The sequence below is a fragment of the Sitophilus oryzae genome, unplaced genomic scaffold, assembly GCF_002938485.1.
Source record: "Sitophilus oryzae breed Bouriz unplaced genomic scaffold, Soryzae_2.0 scaffold_1499_pilon_pilon, whole genome shotgun sequence".
NCBI classification, from domain to species: domain Eukaryota; kingdom Metazoa; phylum Arthropoda; class Insecta; order Coleoptera; family Curculionidae; genus Sitophilus; species Sitophilus oryzae.
The window spans coordinates 1626183-1646905 of record NW_022146168.1 but is presented as its reverse complement, the minus strand read 5'-3'; the positions used below and the strand labels follow the sequence as shown (position 1 = coordinate 1646905).

The 20723-nt window shown below is 32.0% G+C and overlaps 1 protein-coding gene and 1 pseudogene across 1 annotated transcript in view; one reads left to right on the top strand and one right to left on the bottom strand.

Moving 5' to 3' along the window:
- LOC115877828 overlaps window positions 1-20723 on the bottom strand; it is a 298544-nt gene that overhangs the window by 255551 nt on the left and 22270 nt on the right. The window lies entirely within an intron of this gene.
- The window catches only part of LOC115877831, a 41764-nt pseudogene that overhangs the window by 13025 nt on the left and 8016 nt on the right, over window positions 1-20723 (top strand).

Below are 20723 nucleotides of genomic sequence, written 5' to 3'. Positions count from 1 at the left end.
TGAACCCTAATCGACATTTGAGTTCGGAAAATCGACTATATCATATTTTACGCAAAATTGTAAATTTGCTGTGTTCAAATTTTTGCGAAAAACGCATAGTTTTCGAGATATTTACAAAATACCGATTTTGGGCGCCATATTGGCAAGATGGCGGCATCGGCGACAAGTCTGGAAATGTGCATTTTATGAATTTTAATTAGAGAGCCCAAAACCTATAAACCTGCAAAGTTTCAAAACTTCCGGACTTTTTTCCAAGCAAAAATCCCCAATGACTGAACTACCAAGCTCTCTGAATGAAGCTGATACCACTTCGCAACCTCTAACCCTCCTGCCAAGCATTTCCCAAACGTCGAACATGATGGGCAATTCATAGTAGTGTATAGTTCGCAATAATCACTAAAACCGCCTTGTCATATTGAAAAATAACTTCAAGAAATAATAATTGAAAAAATTGTAAATTAATTGTGGTGGCAAGTTCATTTCGCTCTTAAAAATTGACCAAGGTATGTATTGACATGATCCAAAAAAGAAAATGCTCAGGAGAAATGGTTCTGACCGTAAAATTATAATCTAGGAAAATCAACACACGAAATTATTGCACAGGGTGTTTTAAAGTTAAGGTAAAAAAACAACCTCTCGACTAACCCTGTATAATATGCCAAATACTAAAGTTTATAAAAAATTAAGTTTGCGAATTAAAGTTGATATAACTATATACAGTTTGCTGAAAAAATCATGAAGATAGGGCTAAAAATAACAAAAATATAACACTTTAAATTTGACCAAAAATTTTTCCATTGCGTTTTTTTTGCATCCGAGTGTGTTAGCCTCAAAGTTAGCAATTCTTGATAAAAATTCATTTAATAATTACATATACTAACCTAACATAAACAACCTAACCCTACATTTAATTATATATTATAGTACTTATATTCGACAAATAATATAAGATTAATTCCACCCTTATTCTACGGTTATACCTAAATACGTCTAAGCTATTAAAATATAGGCCTTCCTGTATTATGCATGCTAGGGTAGAGGGTCAGCTTGAAAACACACCACCATTGCTACACTTAAAGCTGCTTCTACAGTGTTGTTCACCACATACGACACGGAGTATTGTAGCTAAACAATTAGATTTTTGCAAATTATAAGTCTTGGGTTCGTTGAAGGACTATTAGACCTACAATTTAAAAATATTTTTATAAGATACGGAGTGTCCCAAATAAATAAAAAATATCAAAGTAATATTTTTTTAAATGGAACACCCTGTATATTATTACATTTTTAGTTTCTACGATTAAAATAAAGGTAAATTTGATTAAGGTTTACCGTATTTTAATCTTACCGTTTTTGAAATATTTAGGTTTTTGTCAAAATACAGTCATAATTTTAATGCTTATTTCTCTAGGCCTATTAAAGTTTTTAAAACCAAATATTGTACTTAAGTATTTCTATTTACTAAATTTTGTGTTGCAATGATAAATATTATACTACCTTATACAGAGTGTCTAAAAAAATATTTGAAATAATTAATAGCCTTAAACGGCAATAACTTGTTTAATTTAAATGGAACACCCTGTATATTTTATGAGAATCAGAACCACAATTTAATTGTCTATCAAATTGTATAATATCATTTTTTACCTGTCTCTTCAAGTTTTCGTAGAAAATGCATTTTTTTATAATTTAGACCTCATTTATCAATATACTTATGGAATATTGACATTTTAGATTATTTTTAAAGATGTAACAAATATTTAAAGAGTACAGATACTAATAGTGTCGATATAATTTGTTTATTTAATTAAAAAATAAAAAAAAAACTGTTTAAATATTTGGTAAAGAGGATCAATTAATATGATTCCAGTATTCAAACTACATTAATGTATTAGACAGTGTGGTAAAAATTAATACCTTAAAAATTTTATTTGATTTTTTGACGAATGCTTATTTATAACAACAGAGACCTTTGTTTTCATAACTTATTATTATATTTATTTCTGATTCAAATCCATATTTATTTACAATAATTTATTAACTAACACAATTAAGCATGTAATCAATTAATATTGGGGCGGAAATAATGGTGGTATATTTAATTAATGGTATACTATTTTATAATACTATCGTTTTAGTATCTGTACATTTTGTGCATTTGTTGTTTTAAATTACAGTTGAGGGTTGGAACCTTTGGTGTTACACAGCAAAATAAAATTACACTAAATCCCCCCAATGATTATAAACTGTTTATAACCAGTTTTTAATCATCTGCTGAGCATGCTAACATGGTTAGCGAAACGCGCGTCCAGTGTAAAAGTAAAAGTGTTTTGGTGTATTGTGGTGATTTAGTGTAATTTTATTTTGCTGTTGTTTGAAAACAATATAAAATGACAATATTCCATAGGTATATTGATAAATGAGGTCTAAATTATAAGGAAATGCATTTTCTACGAAAACTTGAAGGGATAGGTAAAAACGGTATAATACAATTTGATAGACAATTAAATTTTGCATCTGACTCTCCTAAAATATACAGGATATTCCATTTGAATTAAACAAGTTATTGCCGTTTAAAGCTAGAAATTATTTAAAATAAAATTTTAGACACTCTGTATAAGGTAGGATTATTTTTATTATTGCAACACAATAACTGATCAATAAATAAACTTCAGTAAATATTTAGTATTAAAAACCTTGATACTCTTGGAGAAATGAAGCCTTAAAATTTTTACTGCAATTTCACAAAATTGCAAATATTTCAAAAACGGTAAGGTTTAAGTGTGATAAACCTTAATCAAATTTGCCTTCATTTTAATCATAGAAACTAAAAATGTAATAATATACAGGGTGTTCCATTTAAAAAAATACAACTTTGATATTTTTTATTTATTTGGGACATTCTGTATCTTGTAAAAATATTTTTAAATTGTAGCTCTAATAGTCCTTTAACAAACCCAAAACTTACAATTTGTAAAAATCCAATCGTTTAGCTACAATACTCCGTGTCATATGTGGTGAACAACCATGTATATTCTTAGTATTATTTATTAACTCATTGAATATAAAAAAATAATTTAAACAATTTTATTTTTTATAGAATCATGGATCAAAGTACGCTACATTCAGATGACACTCCTGTTCGTTATGTTAGCTATAACATACGCTGTGAGGACGATTCTCTCAGTAGCTATAGTAGCTATGACAGACCCAACTGCTTCAAGTAACAGCGATGTTCCTGTAGGTACAAAGCATTTTATTTCTTGTCATATTTTTGTGTATATTATGTGACAGTGATGTGACATAATATGACATGTGAAGTCGGAAAGTCAGTGATTGTTAACATTCACTAGGAAATGCTAGCAATTACGCACTGGACCAGTGAATGTGGTATTTTAAAGAGATTTGTCCACTTTTCCTAGTAATTTCTAACATTCACTAGTGAAAGTAACATTTACTAAAGGTTGTCAGTAAAAGTTGTTCTATTATACTGTGGTGAGGAAGAATGTTGGTGAAAGCCAGAACAAATAAAACTATTAAGAATATTGGATCACTTCAATATTCAAGCTGATCCACATATCTTAAATTTACAATTTACTTCTTTCAGTATATTTATTAAAAATTATAGAAAATAATGACAAATTATAACCTTCTAAATATTAAAAGGGAAAACATCCTAAACATTTTAAAGTGTACAAAACAATTAAAAGAACATTCATAAATATAAGATTACTTATTGGTACAAGTTTTTTTTTTAATAAAATTCTTCATTGTGGACAAAATAAAGTATGCCCAATTTTCTTCAACGAGAGTTATTCGTTTTTTCAAACTCGCTACCTTAAGCATATCAAGACGTTTAATACGTTCATAGTCATTAGGTCCTTAATATCTTTTTCTCTTTCATGCTTAACTTTTGCTATGACTTCATCATATTGAAAAAATGAAAGACAAGCACTATTACAGGCTTGCCTAGAGAGTGCATATTTTACCTTAATTTTTCACAGAAAATTTCTTCCATAGTATAGGGAAAATACCGCACAGTTCTTTTTTTTCTATTTTTTTCTACCGCACTTTTTTTTTGACAACAATAATAAAACAATTACACATAACCACAAAAAAACATAGCGAATTTACGCCAGGTCTCTGTCAATGTTGCCAACGTTTAGCTCAATTTAATGTTATCCTTATGTTGCCTATTATTCAACTTATCCCTATTTATCCTTATATTTTACAACATGTGGCAACCGCGCTAACTGAATCTTTCAAACTCACTGCTATCGTCCAGGAAATGCTAGCATTCACTAGTAAAAGTTGGCTTCAAAAATAGCTATTGAACTTTTACTGGTGCAGTCTTAGCAAATCAGTGAATGTGAGCTTTTACTAGTAATTTTAACAAACACTGATTTCCTTTTACTGTAACATATATAACTGTAGACATTATTCATTACATGTTTATATCCTTATATGTAACACAACAAAGAAAATATCATAGATAAAGGAAATATATTTAGATTTAAAAGCCCAGGTTCCCGCTAAAACTTAATAATAATTGTTTTGGAGCGCATCCGCTGTAGGGCGCTGCTATCTGTTACAAACAACCATTAAAGGGACAGATAACACTTTCCCAATGACTAACGAATCCAAGAACAAATAACACCCGAGAGCAAATTGTTACGATGTCACCAAACAGTGCCGTGGCACATATTTTTCTTAACTTAGCTGTTTGAAGAGATATTTATATTTTTTGATAAATGTTTTGACTACGTCTATGTTGTATGCAGTGGTATCGTACTAATTAATTACAAAAAAACACATTAAAATGTTAAAAAAGGTACAAAACTAGTATCGACGTATAGCACACATTAAGTACATAAAAGGTTTCCCAATAAGAACGCTCGATCTTTAAAAGGTAATAAAATAAAAAGTTCAAATATGGACATAATTTGTCACTTATTTTAAAACATATATCGTGACATTATGTTTTAAAAATTATGTCACTTAAATGTCCGCCGCGGCTTTGCCTGGTGAGTCGAATTCTGCGAGTCCAGTTTTCAATGACCTGATTGCACAAATGTGGCTCAATCGCAGCAATTTCTCGTCTGATGTTGGCTTTAAGGGCGTCAACAGTTCGTGGTCGGTTGGTATAAACACGAGATTTAAGGAAACCCCACAGAAAAAAATCCAACGGAGTTAAATCGCATGATCTTGGCAGCCAAATGACGTCGCCATTGCGCGATATAACAGATCCCTCGAACTGCTCATGCAATAATCACACAATAATGTCACTGTTTCAGATGCAGTATGACACGTTGCTCCGTCTTGTTGAAACCACATGTTTCTAAGATTCATACCACCCACTGTATGCCACAAAAATGTTCTTAGCATAGCTCTATACCGCTCACCGTTCACAGTAATTTGGTAATAAAATTTCACAATGTCGACACCTTTTTCGGTTGTATACCGCTCTATATTAAAGGCTTACAGGAATTCAGGGCTTACTGAATATTCCTGGCAGAGATAACACGTGTGTGACTGTCGACCCTGCAATGCGCTGTTGTCAAAGATCGAGCGTTCTTATTGGGAAACCCTTTATAATATCAGAAAAATAATTATCGAATTCAATAAGAAAACTAGCAAATGCTAAAAAGGTGGAGCGGACAGATTATTTACCTATGGAAACGTAACTTCTGGCTCTTTCTTATCGCTGCGGCTTTTACACTTGAAAGCTGAACAACTAATCACCATTGTAATAAAGTTTATACAAAGTTCACTACACACAAACTATTAAAAATCGCTAAAATTGTTGCTGATGACCATATGTTGATTCATTCGTTGTCATAAAAAAAATGGCGTCTAATGTCACAAATTCTGCTGCAGCCCGTATCCTTATTAAAATCGGATTCTTCCAAATTTTAAAATATGTTTTAAAAATTTAAGTGTTTGCAAAGTTCCTTTTCATAGTTATTATTGCCATCTTGTTAGTTTAATACCGTATGATCGAATAAAAACGTCGTCCAGTTGGCTTGGAAATGACGATCGATGACATTTCCCATATAATTTTACATATAAAATGACAGCGATCTTCATTTCATAGCCATCGCTGACGCCGTTTTTATTCCATCATACGGTATAAGTGATTTTGTGTGAAAAACTGCAAAAATTGTAAATTTCTATTTAGAAAGCCATGACCGTAAATGTAACGACAATTTTACTCGAAATACCAAATGTGTGGTACCAAATTATTCGCAAAAATGATTTTTTCACATATGCTAAGTGTTACGCTCGATTGATTTGAAAAAATTAAATTATGATTAAAAGTACGATTTGGGCATCTTTTAACCGGCCGACAAGACTCTAAAAACGTTAGACGACCAAATGCATTTTTCCAAGGCTCCTTGGTTAAAAATTAGTGTTTTTAGCACACAACCATGCCACTAGATTGAAATTTAAAATACTTTTTTTAAGCGAAAATGTTGAAAGTTGACATATGATATGTCATTCTATTTAGAGTGTCATTTTCTATCAAACAAAGTGAAAAAATACAGAGGGGCCTGTTTAAAAATCAAAAGTTGTAGTCATTTCCGGTGAAACCCGAAGTTAACGAAAACAATTGAATACGTCAATCAATCATAATTTGTCATATACTAATGTACTCAAAACACATATTACAAAACTCGTTTATTTATCTGAAAAAATAAAAAAGTTATAGGGGGTGAGCCAGCTTTGAGAAACACCCGGTATATTTATCATATTTCCATATTCGTTAATAGTATATTAAACGAGTTTCGAAAACGGCGTTTTGCAAACGAGTTCGACAGTTTGTTGGCTCGAACCGCAGGCAAGAGCCACAAGTCGAACGAGTGTACAAAGAAGTTTTCGAATGAGTTTTTTACGCTATTTTTTCTACGACTACAAATTAGCAGCAGACTGACTCAGTTTTTGCCAGTTTTGTGGAATAATTTGCGATGTAATGATGACACTTTTCTGACGGCTGCGTTGCGTTTGGCCAAAGAATATTATAGTTAACACAATAGAAAACCCATCCCGTGTAAAATTTTTGGAACCAAAAAGGAGCCCGGCTTTTTGAGCCGGGATCCATCGAGGCGCCGCAACGTTAAAAAGCGATTCCTTCCTTGACTATGTTGCCAAATCGTACGCCAAATGCTACCGGCACACGCGGCGGCCCGACGGCGATCATCAAAGCCTTCCGTATTCCCCCGCACCTCGTTGTGAAGGCTTCGTGGTGTGCTCATTTTTTATATTTTGAATTGTGGATTTTGCTTTATTATTTTGAATTATTATATTTTGATTTAAGTTTTCGTGTTTTAAAAATATGTCAAGACAATGTATGTCAATATTACAATTGCAGACTATCAAGGAGGGACAATCCCAATTTAAAAATGTTTAGGTTCCCTTATAAAAATCGAAGTATATGCGAACGCTGGATTTTAAATTCGGGTAAGCAGAGGCGTGACTGAATATTATGCTGGATATCTTCTAAAAAAATGCAAGATAAGTTTAATTGTTTAGAGTGCAGTTCAAAATTTCATAACCAAGACCTTATTGCTCATCAACTTGATCCAAAAAAAACTTTTTACTGAACAAAAATTATGAGGTCGACAGACTTTTCCTAATTGTGTCATGTACAGAAATCTCGGACTTAGTCCAAAAGATGTTTATTTTGTCGAAAAAATAGTTTAATGAATATAAAGAACAAGAATATTTCGGTCTTAAAATAAAAAGCAAAATTATTGCGAAAAGTGAGATTTCGATTTGGTTAGGTAGTAAGAAAAACATGCTGCCCACACAAACTTTTTTTAATGAATTATTTAATTATTACTAATATCTTCAAATTTTGCAAATGGAAAGAAGTTAAAAAACTGACAAACAAAAACTAAAAAGTTTAAAAAATAAGTAGAATTTTAGCATATCTACCCTACAGAAATAACAATTTTACTAGTTCATTTGAGCCCGTTAATGAGATATTTTAAGGCCTTTTTTGTGATGGTTCTGCTTTACAATCGAGATCCGCCTCATCTGGGGATGCGAAACAATTCATCCCCCAAAAAAATTGATTTTAGTTACTTGTTGCAAAAAATTCCCTTTTTACTATTTACACTGTTACCGCCAAATCTTGTTTATTATGAAAAATTAGATTGTCTTATTTGTGATTTGTTTAGTAAAATAAAATGATTTAATTTGTTAGCATAAATTTTAGAATAATTGTAGATTTCGTTTTTAGATACCAAACTTAACCGGTAATTACTTGTTGTCTGATGTAAATAATGTACAGTATTAGCATTTTATTTTGTCCCATTTTTGCCAGGCTATCACTTTTCTAGTTTTGTATAGAACATTCATTAAAAAACAAATTTTAGGGTCTTTAGTCAAGTTTTATTGTTTATTATAATCAAGAATGTCATAAGTTGCCAAATGTCACCGTTATTGGTATGAACTATATTTTTTAAATGGGACACCCACTATGTTTAAAGTGTATTTATACAGGGTGTTTCAAAAAACATGTGCCATCTCTCGTGGGGAGACTTCTCACGTAAAAATAAGATCAATTTTTCATATCAACATAAGTCCAATTCCGCTTTGTTTCGTAGCTACAGGGTGTTAAAGTCTTAATATTTTTTCGGTTTATTATAGTTTTCTTATATTATTTCTTTCCATGTACTTTTTGGCGTTTTGAATGAAATTTTCAGGGTAAAATTTACTATAAATGCGACATATTTTAAAGCCAAAAAAGTGTGGACATATTCACCAGGGACGTGCATATGGATTATCACTGGAATATTTTCTTAAAAAATCATGTACGCCAATGACTTTTTTTTCTCTTGTTAGCGAAATAGTGTAACTAGTTTAATGCCGATTAAAAGTTCTCTTGATATTTTGTCGATTTCGGCCTCCTTGATGAGATAAACGCAAAACGATATCCTCATCAAAAAATATGAAAAAAAGTTCCTATAAACATGGGTATGGAAATGCATAGTTTTAGAGTTACAGGATGTTAAATTTTTTTTAAATTAGGTTTTTTGTTGTTATCTTAATAACCAATATTTTTTATTTGAAATTGCTGTATGTTGGATTAGTTTGATGTATTATTACTAGTAGAATAATGACATAGTAATAAGATTTAATAATAAATTAGGTAAAGATATAATTTATTACTTTTTTATTTTTATTTTAATTTTATTAATTACTGTGATTAATAAAATTGCGTTTATCTCGTTAAGGAGGCCGAATTGGACAAAATATCAAGAGATGCCTTTTAATTGGCATTAAATGGCCTACACAGTTTTGATGCCAAAAAAAAAGTCAGAGGCGCACATGTTTTTTGCACGTCCCTGATGAATTTATTGACGCTTTTTTAGCATTAAAATATGTAACACTTATAGTAACTTCTACCCCAAAAATTTAATTCAAATCACTAAAAGTACTTCGAAGAAAATTAATTTATTATTAATAAATTAATTAATATGTCGAAAGATTATTAAGATTTTAACACCCAGTAGCTACAAAACAAAGCAGAATCGGACCTATGTTGATATGAAAAATAAGTCTTATTTTTATGTGAGGAATCTCCACACAAGAGATGGCACATGTTTTTTGAAACACCCTGTATAGTACATTTTTATTCTGTTATACAAATTAAATGTATCACACATGTTCTGTCTTTTAATAGTTTTATCGAAATTGGAAAAAATTATAAACCAATGTTAATATGTAATTTGTTTCAAGTTCGGTAGTTTTTAAAGGGACACCCTATATATTTTTTTTTTATTTTATTTGCCTTGTTATGAGCTTTCTACAAATATAATATTACTTATAATAATATACTTATTTTCACAAACAAGGTAAAAAATGCATTTTTTAACTTTTTAACATGAATAAACTTGTTTAAAAGAGTATTATTATTTTACTTTATTTTATTTAATCAGGTAATTATGCTTTCCACGGTGTAATCATAATAAACTAACACGGCTGTCAATCAGAGTTACAGAAATTGTTGATGCACTTGTGCAATAATTTTACACACAGAAGCGTGGAATAACCAACATCTAAAATTTGAAGTCGAATAAATTATTCGATTGTGTTGATTACGCAATTCAAACAAGCCGCGTATGTGAAAAAGTTAAATATAATGCATTGTTTACCTTATTTATAAAAATAAATATAGATTACCTAAATTATATTTTTAGAAATCCCATAGGAAGGCAAATCAAACGAAAAAATAATAAAATACTAAATAGTGAAAACCTCATCTTTGTACCTCTACTCATAAATGAGAAACCCTGTAAAACACACGAAAATGGGACACTCTGTATACTATAAATATCAAAATGAAAAATACATAATTTTTTTTTTCCTCTATAAGTCAATATATTTAAAACTTCTTTTCATTTAAAAAAATTTAAATTTGACTCGACAAATTTTTAATTTGTTTCTTTGATTGTCAAATGTTGCTATGTAGCTTTTTGTAAAAATGAGTGTTATCTATTAAAATATGTTTAGTTTTAGTTTTTTTTTATTTCAAGTTAACTTGTATCAAATTTCCAAAAAAATTCTAAAGATAAATGCTAAATTCAATATAATTTTCTAACTAAATAGATGTCTTCTAAAATACAGTAATTGGCAACGCCGTCTCGTTCACGAGGGTTTCCGCACGAAATATTAAAGTTTACGTGTGCATTGATGTCTTTTGGCCGGTTCCAGCCGTCCCATTTACGTGGGTTATCTATTCGTAGTAGAATTATCTTTGGTTTGGCGTTTCAGCTAAATATTGGAGGTTAAAAATGTTAAAATTGACACATGTTGTGTGCACTAAGAGTAAGCGTGCGCAAAGATTTCACACTACAAAATTTGCGCACGGTGTGTGAAAAATGTCACTTTCAGATTGACTTTAGCGTGCGTTTTTTAACGTTTTACATAGCAGTCGTAGAAAAAAAATATTTACATTCCATCTAAAATTGATTCATATATCTATGCAAAAAATTATGCACTTTCTTAAGTGTTTGTAACACATTTTCTAATAATAAATCTAAATCAAATTTAGTTAAAATATAGGTCAAGAAGAATTACATTCACAATGAAAAAGAGCTGCTAAAGTAAGATTTAAGTCCCAAGTTTCGTACAATCCTCGCCTAACTCCATAATAAAACCTTAAAAATTTCGATTCTTATGAATAAGCGACCGATTCATCTTAATAGTTATTAAAAAACGGTAATGCACACTTCGATTTTCTCTATGGAAAAGTGGGAGGAAGGGAGAAAAGTTGCTGGAAAGCTCCCAAAAAGGAATATAAACCTGCCATCGGGTGGAAATTTACGACTTCCATTATCACTATGCATGTTTACTGGCGCTGTCGGAATTTTTCCTTAAAAAATTCTTTATTTCTGCTGTTTAACAAAGTCTGAAACAGATTTTCCTACCAGACAGAAACAAACGACTTGAAAAAGACGTCTAGTAACTCAATGGAACTAGGGATGCAAACAGTACGTCGATGTTTCTGAAACCTAGATGTTACAATCTATGTTCTGCTATTGTAAATTCTCGATATATCGATATTTTTCTGACGATATTTTAGAAAAAAGAACAGTTTGTTGTCGATGTTTTACAGAAAAACAGTAATAGTTTATATTGAAAAATATGTCGACTTTGCAAATTACAAAATCAAAACTTTTAAAGTATTCACTTAATTCTTCTGTTTATTTCTGGTATAATAGATCCCGAGCTGGTGTATTAATTGCCCCAAATTTCCAGTGTTGTATTATTTATTAGAATCTATTTTCTGTCTACTAGTTTGTTGTACATTACTTTAGTTTTTGCTAAATTTATTTTGAGACCTATTTTATTGCTGGCTGTATTTAGTTCGTTAATTTGTGGTTGTGGTTCTTCAGTACTATTGGCAATTAGGACTATGTCATCAGCGAATCTTAGATGGTCAACTCCATCTTTTTTTATCCTTTATTGGTCCAGTACAGTTGACGGAAGATTTCTTCTAGTGTTGCTCTAAACAGTTTTGGGGATATAGCGTCTCCCTGTTGTACTCCTTTGTCAGTTGGGAACTCTGGGTTTGTTTTATATTCTTCTTTGTATATATTGGTGAGAGTTTCTATATAAGGCCTGTCAATATCATGTTTCGCTAGGGCTTCTATTATTGCCTTAGGATATATCGAGTGGAAAGTCTCCTAAAATTCTATAAAGGCTATGGCTAGTGGAAGTTTGTATTCTTTTGCTCGGCTGATAGTTTTTCTTAGTGTATGTATGTGATTAATCATGCTGAAGTCGCTTCTAAAGCCTTCTTGTTCTCGTGGTTGTGCAGCGTCTAGCATGTTTTGTACTCTGTTGTTTATTATTTTTGTGAATATATTGTATGTTTGGTTTGGTTTGGTAGTAGGCTTATTGGTCTATAGTTTCTGATGTCTACTTTGCTTTCCTTATGAATTAGAATTCTGTTGGCGCTATTCAAACAAAATATATTCAACTTTAAAATACACATTAAAATTTTAAGATGTCAGTTGTTGGTGCAATAATATTTCTCCTTTCAACAGTGTCAAATTTGGATAAACTATATTTTTCGTTCGTAATTTTATATAAATATTTTATCAAAGTTAATGGGGGTTGAGAACCCTAAGTCTAAATAATAAATTACCATTAATTGGGTAAACGAGCAAGAAACCACAAGTTGAAAGGAGAGCCATTTTTATATCGATAATAAAGCGAAAAAGGAAAAAAAAGAAACGGAAAGTTGGGTCAATTCCCCGATGTCTAATGGACAAAAATTATCCTTAAGAGAGCGAAAAGCGTTGATAAGTTTATTTCAACCCCAACGAGACCAACTCGAGTAAGCTTATCGCTGTATTTATCTAAATTAGGAGACTTAGCTGTATCAACCTGAGAAACAGAATAGGTACCCCGAAAAAAGTTGCACAGTTTTTCATGCCGAAACCATTGATTGAAAAAATTGGGAAGATATTCAATCTAATGGACAAATTCGCGACAAGGCTGATTTTATTTCCCCTTACGTCCCAAGTGCTGTACGGTGGAGCCCCTAATGGTTCTGCGGTCAACGCATAAAACACTTGTTTTCTCTAATTCGGCCAGCGAAGACATATCGAACACGGTGTGGAACTGAAAGCGACACTGTTGCCGTATTAAAATGTGTAATATTTGTAATATGTTTGACGAAAATATCTTTGGATGAAAAATCCGCGTGTATGTATTGAAAATTTATTCGTGTTAAACATAGAATAAACAACAAAAATAAAAATTCTTTTATAGGTACTGAATATGTCGTATGATCGGAAAAAGTCGTTTAATTCTTGGAAATGACGACTATGTACCGTAATATTTTACATATCAAATAACAGCGATCTTCATTTCCAAGCCAACTCTGACGCCGTTCTTTGTTTAATCATATAATATTATATTAAATTGTTTAATGATTGCAAATCCGTAATATTAAAATACTGTGCCCAAAATCCGTGAATCTACGGATTAATCCGTAGTTCTGGCAACACTGTCTCCGGAAACCACCCACTCTGTCCACTGAAAGCAGAACTACAGTACAGTTTTCTTTATCTGTTGCGCTGTAAATGACAATCAGCGCGCAGCGGCGGCGGCGCAGAGCTAAATTGAATCTCGGACAGGTTGAATAGCGGCGACTGTATCGCCAGCTATATTTCGTACAGGTTTCGTGCCACAAAATCGCCCATAAGATTGCGCCTCTTCTTATTTCTTCAATCAACGCTGCTACCCAGTAAAATTAGCTGTGTCTAACCTTAAGAGTCCATTTTACTAGTCCGAAAAAGTAACAAAATAAGCGTTCGGCATTTAACGTTTTATGTAAAACTGACTAGGTAACTTAACAAATGAAGAAGGAAATTAAAGATAAAGGTTTAATTAAAGCACGTGTGTTTGGAATTTTGGGTGTGGCTTAACACGACAGGATCGGGCTAAGCCTTAGGCAGATTTCTGAAATATAATATTGTTGTGAACATACATTTAATATGGTTATATGTATATGTATATTCGACAAATTGTATAAAATATTATTTTTACCCTTATTCTACGGCTATGCCTAAAGAATTTAAGGTACGAAAAATCTTAAAAATACACAATTCTTAACCATAACCCCAAAAATGCAGATCTCCTGTCAACTTTCTTTATTTTTTATTTATTCATTATTTTCCTAGTGACGTCACAGGTGGTATGCGCGAACTGAACGAAATTGGAGCCGCTATCGATCATACCTTGTATTCTTTGTACCATGTATGCTTATTCTCTGCATTAAGTTCATCAAACCGAAGGGAACAGCCATTCGACGATCGGTTTCGGAGATTTTTCTCCATCGTCAGGCCGACTTTGCTGTAACCCTCGATCTGACCAACGAAAAGCAGAGAATAGCATTTGAGTACAATAAGTACTACTATGGCGAGAGTGCTAGACGCTCTACGCCATCTAGCGGTAGCTGTGACAATCACAGATCGTACCACCAAAATTAAAACCAGCGGCCTACTGGACAAACATCAAAGCAAATATTTTTAACTCTGTTTCTATTTCAGACTTTCTCTTGGAAAAATACTGGAGTTATCCTCTCCTCATTCTACTGGAGCTACGCAGCTTTGCAATTCTTGGCCGGACATATTGGTTTAACCTTCGGTCCAAGATGGGTTCTGGCTACCTCAATGTTAGTCGATTCTCTTTGCTCAATACTTATACCAACGGTAGCAGTGAATTTTGGTGATACCGGTGTGATAGTTTGTAGGTTAATCCAAGGAGTTGCTCAAGGGTTTATCATACCCTTAACGCACAGTATGTTGGGTAAATGGGCACCAACAGAAGAAAGATCATGGTTAAACACTTCAGTGTATTCAGGTATGTAAAACTAAATTTACTTATATTTCATATTAATTAAACTTTTAGTTACGTAATCGCGGGCGCGATTTTTAAATTCATTGTTGCCAATCGTAGTGGACATATTCGGCGCCGCGCTGTCTAACTGGAATTTAAGGGTGTATTCCGTTGCTTACCGTGATCTTTGCCTTGATTATGGTTTTATGTTCCGTTTCAATCGGTTTCCTGAAAGTTTTCTTATTACGGAACAGGGTTCCTGAAAAATTCGGTTATAACTGTCACCAAACTAACCAGCGCGAGAAGGCTGGTTTCTCTGGTTTTGTTTGTCAATCAATGTCATTTATGTGACAGAAATCAAGCAAATATTGGAAGTTCGAGTGAAATTCTCATTTAATTTGTAAAATTTGTAATAATATTTTGTATTTACATCCAAAAGCAATGGAGGTAGGCAGTAAAGGTAAATAAATTTCATTAACTAAATAGAAAGAATTTTTAGGGCCATTTAAACTTATCATGCAGCCATTGTTTCTTAAAGTCAGGAACATTTAAAGAAAACACGAAAAACAATACAACAAGTAATCGTGAATGTTTTGTAAGCTATAAAATTATAAATATTGATTAGATTTGTTTGTTTATTATTGATCTGTTTTAATATTGGACCTACAAATAATCTTCACTTGAGCTGTCTAACGAGTTTAACAGTTTATTAATAAAGTACTTTTCAATATTAAACTCCATTGAAAATAAGAAGCAAACGTAAAAGCAGAGAATAGGTATATTAAAAATGCATAAAAGACAAATTTTATAATAGAGGTATTGAAATTTAGAAAACGTCAACCTTTGACGTTTCCAGTATTTTACCAAACCGTTCCGTCTCAAACCGATATTTTTCAGGAACCGCTCTTTACCGTAATTTACCGGTCTGGTTCGCCTGCAACGGAATACAGCCTAAATTTCCTGCTGTAAAAAATGTCAAGTTGCCGAATTTGTTTATTTATTTCCTGACATTGTCATTCGTTTTGACACTTTAGTTTTGTATTACGAGTCTTTGGTTTAAATAAATATTGTTGTAAAACTTTAAGCTTGAAAATGTTTACTAGCAGACCTTGCAGTTTAAGTTCGAATTGTTCTTTTTAGAACCTCTTTTAGTGCAAAGTGTACAAGATAGCTTAATAGCCGTAAACAACTTTATCGCAACTTTATTAGAATATTTTGAACGGAAAAGCGGTAGTAATGGTCATTTACGTCCCTTAAGTGCTAATAAGGAGATGAATTTTGTTAATGTAAATAATAACTGTTTATATATTTATAATTAATTTATTTTTGTTTCCTAAAATATTTTGATTAAAAGAAAATATATAAAAGTGTGCCGGCCAAAGTGTACTTTGTGCCGGCCAAGCTTAATTACGTGACTAAAAATTTATTTGGTATGAACTGTATATAAGTAATACCCTTGTTTATATATTCTTACAAGGGTAATACAAAAGAAGAACAAAATTATTGGGCAAACCCACAGTAACTAGCAGGGGCGTAGATAGGTGTATGCTATGGGGGTGGTACTATGATTAAGTCGCAAAAAAAATCACCGTCGGAATTTTTTTGTCGAATTAAAACGACGGCGATTTTTTTGTCTTCAAAAAGATATAAAAACATAACACAAAAATTAAAATATAGATTTGTAAATAACATAAACAAAAATGAAACAACGACGTTTATTAGTTAATTTTCTATAAACCATAAAAAAACTCTAAACTATCAAAAAACTATAAAAACTATAAACTATAAATAAAACTACAAAACAAAATCAAGTTTTCTAGTACGCTGTTTGGAAAACCTATCAATAACAGCATCAACATTTATTTCAATATCTTTATGGATATTGATTAGAGTTAACCCCACTAATCTGTCCTGGCCAATAAGAACACTTTGTGTGCTTTTAATTAGGTCGAACATATTATAAACGATAAATCAACATAATTAAAAGCATACAAAGTGTTCTTATGTCGGATTTTAATTAAAAAAAATCCTTTCATAGTCAATGACTATTTCAATTCTCGTATCTCGTCAAGCGTCAGGGGGGTACTGTCCCCCAGTACCCCCCTTATCTACGCCCTTGGTAACTAGTCATGTTTTAGTCATGTTTCATGGCTAATCTTACTGTACGTTTGCCCAATAATTTTGTTCTTTTTTATCACAGTCCCCACGATAACATCTTTTGTTTATAAGTAATACACCTATAAGGCTAGTATACAGGGTACAGGGTGGTACTCCGGCAGCATATTCTACAGATAAAAATAATTTTAAAAAATCATATAAATTTATTTCCTAAAATGCTTTGTTTCGGAGATACAGGGTGTAGAAGTTTCATTCTTATTTCGATTTTTTCCAAATAAATTCTATTTCTTTTCTCTCTCTAATAAAACTAACATCTATATTTAGATAAAAATTAGTGTGGATATCAATACAGGGTGAGTCTTAAATAAGTGCAAGTATTTTTAGGGCTGGTAGATCTTGATAAAAGAGACATATTTTTTCTTTACCGTTTTTCAAATAAATCCAAAATAACCGAGTTATTTTACTTTGAAAATTTCCAAAAAATATTTTTTTCCTAAAATTTTGAGAACCACTCGATCTAACCAACTGAATTTTCTTTCTTGTAAATTTAATGTTACTAGCCTTGCAGGACTATTACTTATAATGCGTATTGGATTAAACTGAAGTGGAATATACATCGTTTCAGGTTGTAGTGTTGGTACCATCATTTCTATGCCCATAACAGGATACTTGTCTTCGTCGTGGTGGGGCTGGCCATCTTCCTTTTATTTCTTTGGAACACTAGGACTAGTTTGGTGCGTGTTTTGGCTACTATTTGGAGCTGACAGTCCAAGCACTCACAAGTCTATCGGTTTAGAAGAAAAAGAGTATATCGAACGTTCTCTTGGACAGGAAGATGACAATTTAAAAGTAAGTGTACAGGGTGTCCCAGATTCGAGCCTCATGATTGGAATCTCGTTGCAAGAAAAGGTTACGAGGTCGGTTAAATGGAGGCAAATTTTTATGCAATTTGGTGTTCATCAAAGTGCTACCTTAAAAGTTTAAAAATTCCAAATACTTCAGAAGATTTTTGGAAAAAGCCGAATAACCTAAGAATATTACCGACACTTCTTCTATTTAATTTCTACACTAAAAAACATATAAAAAGAAAACATTATAACATTGTACTTAAATTTTTGTAAACATAATATGACACACAGTGTTGTACCTATTAGCTAAGGTGTTAGCAAATTGTGTCAAAAATATATAGTTAATAGTGCTACAAGTAGTGGTTTTGGCTCCTTGGAAGCTCTTAACCCTTTATAGACCAACTATTTTCTAGTTTGATCAAATTGACTTCAAAAATATATAAACTGGCACAAAGGAGAGCATAATATCTTCTTAACAACATTTTTTAAAAAGTTAACTGAAAAGGGAGTGGGGGGTGGTGGTCGATTTTTCAACCAGAGACTGTTAAAGCAAGTAGAAAATATGTAATGATCTAATGTATACTAAGGGCTGGCAAAGGTTAGTCTGGGGTCGAGATTTCCGTAGGTAAGAAGAGCACAATGCGTTTATTAATGTACCGAACAAAGAGAGAACAGTAAACACATTGCTAAGAGACGTGGAAGGGGATTTAGCAGATTTTCCGCAGTTGACCGGTCGACCCAATCAGTGGCATTTTTCGTTTTCCTGTTATTACCGATTCTGAACCGTCCGGCGTCCTAGAACTGTGATGCGTATGCGCAGAAGGAAATATGAAGACATTATTTCATTTGCGCATGCGCTGCAGAGTTCTAGGACGGTTCAGAATCGGTAATAACAGGAAAACGAAAAAAGCTAGTATCTCTGTCAGTACTTTTCAAAGTTCTAGGGAAAGGTGTACATCATGCGTTCAGCGTCACGATTTAATTACGTCTAGTGACACTTTATTTGTTTATTTATTAACGAGTCGTTGTAATTTTCCCTATAGCTTGAATATTTTTAAGTGCAAGCTAGAAACACCTGCACTTTTGGTAAAAATAAGTGGAATTGAGTTGGTTTTCGGCAGTGGTGGGGCTATTAGAACTCTGAATTCAAAAATCGATATCTCGAAATCTATTAGAAATAATTGACTGTAGTTTTTTCAAAAACACAAAAATCGATATCTCGAAATCTATTAGAAATAATTGATTGTAGTTTTTTCAAAAACTTTCTTAATATTTCTGCTGCATTTTCTTCGTAGATAGTAAGTGAAAATCTTTTTCAATAAAAAAATTACACGACTGCTGAAAATTGCTATGCTCTAAAAGTAAATAGATGGATTGTTTACAATTTTTGAATGGAAAAAAATATAACCTTATCGATTTTTTCTTATGTAAACATATTGTAAAAGATCCTATCTTCAAAATAAAAAAAAAGTTTCAATATCTAAAGTGTTTCTTGAGTTATGGCGTGTTATGTGTTAAAAAGTTGAGTTTTTAAATTATCGCGATTACTGACGTTTTCTCGTTATAAAAAAAATGATACCTTAAAGATATCCTATAATTCCATTTCAGATGCTCAGAAACATTTCTAATGATTTTATCTAGTTATCCTTTCGAAAAAAAAGTCTTTTAAAAATAAGCGGTTTGCGATCGTGATTTTACTTTACTTGATAGAGAAAGGCGTACCGGCAACGCCGCAACAGCACTCCGTCGCATTTCTCTCATTCTGACTTAGTAAGATCCCTATGCGATTTACTTCCACACATGTAAATACCGACCCAAGAGTAACAGTTGCCAGCACGGTATAATGTATAAACTGTAGATATGTATCATCCAATGTAAAAAAAAGAGTAAGTTTATTTTCATTATCTCTGTTAGCTCTCTAGTCAAAAATATGCTCATATCAAGTAAACCAAATTTTGTTTTTCGAGAAACTCGTATCTTATGAGAAATGATTGAAAATATACAGGATATGTTAACGATTTTAGAAAATATCATTCAAGCCGTAAATTTTGTGCACTAAATAAAAAGAAATAACCTTTACGGATACATTTGTTTCTATATTTTTAAATTTTTATCGCACGAAATATGCATAGAAAATGCTTAGACGACAATTAGTCCCTACGACGACAATATGATACACAGCGAACTCAGTGTCACCAATGCTCACTGGTCGAATATTCAACCGCTAACTTTTCGCACTAATTCGGCTAACATATAGATATGGTTGATTAAATGACCAAGACGCGCATAGAAATAAGCATAGCAAACAAACTGAGCGATAATATACTTCCACGCGACTGATTAGTTGGTCAAATTAAAGTGGTCGATTTAGCGACCATTCACCTATAAAGGGTTAAACTCCCAATAAAATTGAAATTCCGAATATTCGTTTTTTCGCTAAAAATCTTGGGAAGTATGTATTTGGAATTTTTATTCTTTTTTCTAAATACTCTTGAGAATACGGATTCAGCAATTACACAATTTTCCAAAAAGCATTATAAAATATTCTTGTATCGATGGATTTTAAGCTCCCAAGCGTAATAAACCGATCAAAAACCGAGAAAAAAGCAATTTTTTAAAAACATTTTTTCCGATGTATGTTGGATTTCATTTGTAAATTTTCCAAACGGATAAATACGTTGCAAATTTACGAGCTCTTTTACCCCCAACATTTCCGGAATTTAATGGATAGAGGAACAACAAACATCAATCATAGTTCTTGTCGAAGGGTCTTATTCGACTTGGCGTACAAATTTGAAGGTTTCCATTAAACGGTGCACGTTTTGTAGCATTCTAATAATATGTTTACTAAATATCCTAACGATAAATTGATTGTTATATTTATTCGTCAGCCTTCAA